The following is a 7811-nucleotide window of genomic DNA, read 5'->3' as shown; positions in this document are numbered from 1 at the left end:
TTTTTTGCAGTTTTTGGCCAGGGCTGGGTTTAAACCCACCATCTCTGGCATATGGGGCTGGCGCCCTACTCCTTTGAGCCACAGGTGCCACCCAAGATTCTGTCTTTTAAAAAAAGGAAAAAGGGGGCAGCGCCTGTGGCTCAAGGAGTAGGGCTCCAGCCCCATATGCCAGAGGTGGCAGGTTCAAACCCGGCCCTGGCCAAAAAGTGCAAAAAGAAAACAAAAATAAAAGAAGGAAATAGTTTTGATAGAGCTATTTCTGAAGATTGGTGGGAAGGCCGGTCATAGTGGCTCATGCCATAACCTTAACACTGGGAGTCTGAGGGGGAGGGATCATTTGAGCTCAAGAGTTTGAGACTAGCCTGAGCAAGAGTGAGACCTCATCTCTACTAAAAATGAAAAACTGAAGCAAGAAGGTAGCTTGAGCCCAAGAGTTTGAGGTTGCTGTGAGTTATGATGCCATAGCACTCTGCCAAGGGCTACAAAATGAGACTCTGTCTCAGTAAAAAAAAAAAATAATTAAAAAAAAAAGGCTGTGGTGTGGGTCAGTGTAACACCACCCCATGTTCTTCCACGTAGAGCTTTGTAATAGTGGTAGAGGACATGGATGGCCGCGGTAGCATGGCAAGAAGAGTGAGTGTTTTGTTCCTTCAGAGAAAGTGAAGACAGTAGGCTGCCTTCCTAAAGGGTTAGCAATTTAGTGGACATTCTAGACCTGTAATCTAGAAAACATAACTGGGAGTGAAAGTTGAAGAAAACTTATTTAAGTATACTTTCAAGTGTACATACCTTTCAAGTAGTTATTACAACTTGCACACAAGTCAGTTGGACCCTTATTCAGCTTTAATGCTGCTTTGATAGTGGCAAAACTACATTTTCTTCTATTATATTTTTAAACATGGGTGTATACAAATTAATTAGCCACCTAAAATTTTATGTGGAACAGAGTAGATATAAATGACTATTTTGTCTCAAAAGTGTTCCTCATTTAAACTGTCATGGTGAAGATTCCTTTTTTCCCCCCAGTTAAGTGTATTATTTTCTTTTTCTTCTTTTTTTTTTTTTGAGTCAAAGTCTCAAGCTGTTGCCCTCGGTAGAGTGCTGTTGCATGATAGCTCACAGCAACCTCAGACTAGTAGGCTTAAGCGATTCTGTTGCCTCAGCCTCCCAAGTACCTGGGACTACAGGCGCCTGCCACAATGCCCAGCTATTTTTTCTGTTGCAGTTGTCATTGTTTAGCTGGTCCGGGCCAGGTCGGAGCCTGCCAGCTTCAGTGTATGTGGCCTGTGCTATGGGTGATCTTTATTGGTTTTTTATTTGTTTTCTTTTCAGATTAACAGGAGAGTACAGACGCTTAGTTTACATTGTTTGCATTTGTTAGGTAAAGTGCAAGTTGTACTTGTGCCCCTTCCCCAGGAGGTGTGCTGTATACCCTTACATTGTGCCTGTGAGATGAGAGCATAGGAACACTCCTCCCTCCTTCCCTCTTTCCTCCCCCTTCTCTCTCTTTTCCCCAACTTGAGTTTGTGTTTTTCTCTTGTGTGGGCATGTGTTTGTTCATCTGCGGGTTTCTTAGTAGAATTGAGTATATTGAATACTTGCTTGGGCAGGGATTTTAGAGTCTGGGTTTTGTTCTCTTATTTTTATTTTTTAAGCAAAAGTTAATGGTTTTATTGAGAAGGATAATCCTTCTATCAGCAGAGGGTGTCGTAAGTGGGTTGCCCTTTTCTCTATTTTAAAACATGTCTGCGCCTCAGTTTCTTTTCTGAGAAAGAACTGCGTTATTTTCTTAAAATTTCTGAACTTTTAATTTCTTTATTCAGAATACTATAATTTTCTGTTTTTTTTAAAGTACTTTAGAAAGATTATACTTGCAGAGTTTATCAGAATCAGTGACAGTCCATATTGCCTATAAAACTACCAAGATAATTTGGATCACTAACAAGCTTTTGTCTATAAATCATTAGCATCTATTCTATGTATTACTGTGTCCCAGGCTTTCCATCGCCTACTTAGTTCAGCTAAGGTACTTTCCTTGTTGGTGTCTTAAAGTCAACGTTGACGCTGGGACTTTGGACTAGAAACATAAGCTGAAGAAGGCGTTTTTTGTGTGTTCTTCTCTGATGCTTCATTGAGGAGCTCAGTCTAAATGCCATTTAGGCATTTAAATTCTTTGTTAAACTAGAGAGTAGTATGATGTACAGCTTATTTTAGAAAGAGAAAATTAACAAGCAAAATACAAATTTTAGCATGTTCTCAACTTTACAATCATAAATAATTCTCCCGCTAGTCATTAATGGACAAAATGTTAATACTTTGGAATCCACCAAGGCTATTTCTGCACCATCTTAATGCAGAGACAGGGCTTTCTGTCCAGGAATAACACAGTTGTGCTTTCAGTGTTCAGCAAGATAAGTTTGACTGTGATCAAGACCTTGACTGGATGGACATTATATCTCTTACACTTGTTAGTTTTTATATGCACACACTTCTATGGTTTTATCACGAATTGAAAGGTAAAGTTTCAAGTTACTTCCCATTACTACCAGAAAAATCCAAAAACTTTACTAGTTTCTATGTCTTTATAATTTAAAATTCTCTAAAATCACTTCACATGATTTCCTATCCTTGAACAATAGCACCAGGTATAGTATTGAACCAGAGCAGGAGAATGAGGTGCTGATGTGTTTCTTAGCTGAACACTGTTTCAAAGGGAAGTGAATCACTCGCAGAGTCTTGTGTTCTGATCTGTCTCCCTTGGAAAAAATACCACCTTTATATTTCTGGTATGGGTGTTAATATGGTAATTCAGCACTTAACTGAGAATAGATTAGAAATTTTCCCAGAGTTGATCTGAGAAGCCTTAATAATCAGTTTATTCTGAGGCTAATTGTAAATTTTTCAAAGAAAAAGAAGTTCCTGGCTCAGCGCCTGTAGCTCAGTGAGTAGGGTGCCGGCCACATATGCCAAAGGGGGCAGATTTGAGCCCAGCCCAGGCCTGCTAAACAACAATGACAACTGCAGTGAAAAAATAGCTGGGCGTTGTGGCAGGCGCCTGTGGCCCCAGCTACTAAGGAGGCTGAGGCAAGAGAATCGCTTATGCCCAAGGGTTTGAGGTTGCTGTGAGCTGTGACGCCACAACACTGTACACGGGGCGACAGCTTGAGACTCTGTCTCAAAGAAAAAAAAAGTTCCTTTTATAACTAATCATATTATCAAATGCCTTAGAACTTCGTGAAAATCATAATATCTGGCTCAGCACCTGTGGCTCAAGCGGCTAAGGCACCAGCCACATACACCTGAGTTGGCAGGTTCGAATCCAGCCTGGGCTCATCAAACAACAATGATGGCTGCAACCAAAAAATAGTCAGGCGTTGTGGCGGGTGTTTGTAGTCCCAGCTACTTGGGAGGCAGAGGCAGGAGACTCACTTGAGCCCAGGAGTTGGAGGTTGCTGTGAGCTGTGATGCCACAGCACTATCCAGGACAACAGCTTGAGGCTCTGTCTCAAAAAAAGAAAATCATAATATCTATAAATTAAGGTTAACGTTGCCATAACTTTATTAAGGATTCTTACTGACTGATGTTAATATAATCTCTAATGGAAAGATTTTAAGAATCCTGTATCATGATGAATTTTTTCAGACTTGTTTAGGAAGTACTACCTAGAATGGTATTTTGAAAATGTTCTCGGTTTGAGTAAGCTTGAGAAAAAAATTTGCCAAAAAAGGAAGTGTGATAGTATATTATTTAAAAAAGGAGTTAATTGGTATAGTACCTAAGGTACTTTGAACAAAATCATCTCAAGTTAGCATAGTCATTCTTCACTTCTGTCTCTTTATCTGGCTGTGAGGTCCTGAAAGCTGAAAACTACGTTGGAGTTAGGAGACGCCTCCAGCTTTGCAGGTTGGAAAGGCCCCCAGGTCTCCTCCAGTGGGGTTCTCTGCCTAACTATGGACTTGTTAAGCATAGCATTTCCCTTAATGTCATGATTGGTGTTGCAGGCCCCCTGGATGTTGGTGTCATCACCTCTAGAGGCCTCCATAAACTCCCAAGGAGCAGTCCAGGCCTGCTGACCAGTGAGGATTGTAGTCCCTGGTGAAGAAATACAGCTCTTGATCAACTGTGTTCTGACAGCTGGATGCGGAGAAGACACTCACCTTAGGAAATCAGGATATCCATCTTCCCTAGAGGCTCTTGCTGCCAGCCATTCCTCAGACTACTTTCTAGAAGGAGGAAAAGTGCTCAGCCAGTAGGAAATGAGAAGATGGGAGCTCCTGTCTGCACTTGTGTTCCTGCCATGGATGTCAGGAGAACCATGAAGAAAAGGACATCACAGGTTTACAGACTGAAGGGCCAAATTTGAATCCTAAATGAGCAGAGTGGATTTGCAGCCTTGGGGGTTGGCCCATTTTATTGTTTAACTTGGGAATTTTTTTTAACAGAATGAATGGGGGCAGGGAAGGCCAATCAAGGTCTAATTGCCTGCTTCTGCCTTATCACCACCTCTTAGCAAAGAGATGTTGGCCAACCATAGGTTGGCTATCAGTGTCAGCGACTAATTAGGTACTATGTAACTTAATTATTTTTGTCTGGCATGACCATCTTCTCTTATAAAGGATATCCCCCATTTTCTCAGACCTTTATTTCCCTTGCCCTATCACCAGTTAACCATTTTTTTTTAAAGGTCATAAGCCCAAATAAGCCCTTCCAGAAAATTCATTTGCTACTTTAGATCCTTAAAAGGTGCTGTTTTGTGTGATTTTTCCCATCAGTGTATATAGCATTGCACTTCTTACTCACCATTAAATTATTTACTCCAGTGGGACAGAAAGGAATTAAAGACCCAATAGTTAGAACTTTATTGTACATGTTGTTGCTCGTCAGAGATGGATGGTCTTTGAATGATTAGTAAGAATGAGAAATTATTTTAAAAACAAAATTATAAGAAATTTAGTTTGAAGATCTTAATTGGCTTTTATTCATGATTCTAGAACTGGGCACCCTCCGAGCCAGGTTCAAAGAACATCAGTCTGCTGCGTGGTCAGACAGTATTATGGACAGAAAACGAAAATGAGGTACAGAGACAGCTCAACGTTTGCTTCATTTGAACATAGTTTGAACAGTTGGACCCTCCTGTGATTGACCAAAGTGCTGACAGTTATCTTGAGACTCTATTTGTTACGAAAATATATAGTCATGCTTCCCTTGACAGGGATACGTTCTGAGAAGGGTATGATTAGGCCATTTCTTTGATAGGCACTTACGTCATACGACCATCGTAGAGAGTATTTATACAGACTTACATGGTAGAGCCTATCACACACCTAGGCTGGTGTATCCTGTTGCTCCTAGGCTACAAACCTGTACAGCATGTTACTGTACTGAATTGTAATACAGTGATAAGTATTTGTATATCTAACCATAGATAAGATACAGTAAAAATAAGGTATTATATTATGGGACCACCATCATATGTGAGATCTGCTGTTGACAAAAAATGTTTCAAGGAACATGAGTATACTCCTAAATTATGCTTTCAGTTTACATAGTAAGTAGGTTGCAGTTTATTACCTAAGGGCTGTGTATAGAGGTATCCTCAAGCAAAATTGAGTTTAATTTTATCCTGCTAACCCATCTCAGGCCAGTGAGAGCTGGCCACATCCTCTGGTGAGGGGTGTTGAAAGTGCAGATGCCTGGGCTCTGCACCCGTAGCACAGTGGTTATGGCATCAGCCACATACACCAAGACTGGCAGGTTCGAACCCAGCCTGGGCCAGCTGAACAACAATGACAACTGCAATTAAAAATAGCCAGGTATTGTGGTGGGTGCCTGTAGTCCCAGCTACTTGGGGAGGCTGAGGCAAGAGAATCACTTATGCCCAAGAGATTGAGGTTGCTGTGACTTGTGATGCATGGCACTCTACCAAGGGTGACATAGTGAGACTCTGTCTCAAACACAAAAAAAGAAGAAAGTATAGATGCCTGGGCTTCAGAAACTGAAACTGGGGTCCGAGAAACTGCAACTTAAGAAACACTTCTCCTCACCTATAAATAATTTTAGAGGTTGCAGTGTACCATTTTAGGTCTTAAGTCTTAGAGACAGTTAAAAGTCATGGAGTTTATTTGTTAGTATTTGCAAGCTTGTATCTCAGGAATGAGGAGAAAATGCTTTTATGTTTCTAGTGACCTTGGCTTGAATCTTCCTATTTTAAACCTCCAGATGGTGTTATGTCAGTATAAGAATCTTATTCTTAAAAGACTTTGCAACTGTGGAAATGATTAAACTTGTCAAGCCTGGAATTCTGTAATGTGTCTTTCTGGTTGATCAGATTATCAGCATGTGGTTTTAAATTTGTCCCTCTGGTTCCAGGTTTCCCTTGGATACCATCACGTCTCTAATATAAAATGGTGTGGTATTTGCATGTAATCTATGCACATCCTTTAAATAATCTCTAGATTACTCATAATACATAATACAATGTAAATGCTGTATAATTATACTGTGCTTTTTATTTGTATTTTTTGTTGTATTTTTATTTAGAATATTTTCAATCCTCAGTTGGTTGACTCCATGGATGTAAAAGACTATGCTGTATTTTGTCCATTCACAAGCTGTTTGTTCTGCCTCTAACCCTGGCTAGGTGACCCTTGTCTGTCTTTGGGCATTAAGAAGGACTTTTATATGGGGCAGGCGCCCTACTCACTGAGCCACAGGCACCACCCGGGTTGATACCATTCTATAACTGAAAGGTATCTATTATTTATTGCAAGAAGCAACTACTCTAGTTTAGGAACACAACAGTAGTATCTTGTCACAATTCATTTCTCATGTACACTTGGAGTTTCTCTGAACTAGCAAGTGTTACAGAAACAAAGTAGAGACAGTTCCACTTAATGATTTTTCAACTTTGTGTTGGTATAAAAGTTACATACATGTATTTCCAGTTCCCATAGAACTATTCTGTTTTTCACTTTTTTTTTTTGTTTTTTTGAGACAGAGTCTCACCATGTCGCCCTCAGTAGAGTGCTATGGTGTCACAGCTCACAGCAACCTCAAACTCTTGGGCTTAAGCGATTCTCTTGCCTTAGCCTCCCAAGTAGCTGGGACTACAGGCACCCGCCACAATGCCCAGCTATTTTTTTGTTGCAGTTGTTTAGCTGGCCTGGGCCAGGTTTGAACCTGCTACCCTCAGTGCATGTAGCTGGCGCCATAACCACTGTGCTATGAGTGCCAAGCCTGTTTTTCACTTTTCAACATAGGATTCAGTAAATTACATGAACTATTCAACACTTTATTATAAAATAGGTTTTGTGATAGATTACTTTGTCTAACTACAAGCTAATTTGATTGAGCATGTTTAAGGTGGGATAGGCTAGCTAAGCTATAATGTTCAATAGATTAAATATTTAAATGTAGGGCCAGGCACAGGCTCACACCTATAATCCTAGCACTCTAGGAGGCCAAGGCAAGTGGATTGCCTAAGCTCAGGAGTTCAAAACCAGCCTGAGCAAAGGCACCTATAGTCCCAGCTACTTGGGAGGCTGAGGCAAGAGGATCTTTTGAGCCTCAAGAGTTTAAGGTTGCTGTGAGCTGTGATGTCATAGCCTTCTACCAAGGGCTAGACTACAGAGTGAGACTGTCTCAAAAAAAAAAAAAGTATTAAATGTATTTTGGCCTGAAGATATTTTCAATTTGGCTCAGCACCTGTGGCTCAAGTGGCTAAGGTGCCAGCCACATACACCTCAGGTAGCAGGTTTGAATCCAGCCCAGGCCCGCTAAACAGCAGTGACGGCTGCAACCAAAAAAATAG

The sequence above is a fragment of the Otolemur garnettii genome, unplaced genomic scaffold (genome assembly GCF_000181295.1).
Source record: "Otolemur garnettii isolate 467f Iridium unplaced genomic scaffold, OtoGar3 scaffold00088, whole genome shotgun sequence".
NCBI classification, from domain to species: domain Eukaryota; kingdom Metazoa; phylum Chordata; class Mammalia; order Primates; family Galagidae; genus Otolemur; species Otolemur garnettii.
The sequence above is the reverse complement of the archived record's forward strand: the minus strand, read 5'-3'. Positions refer to the sequence as shown.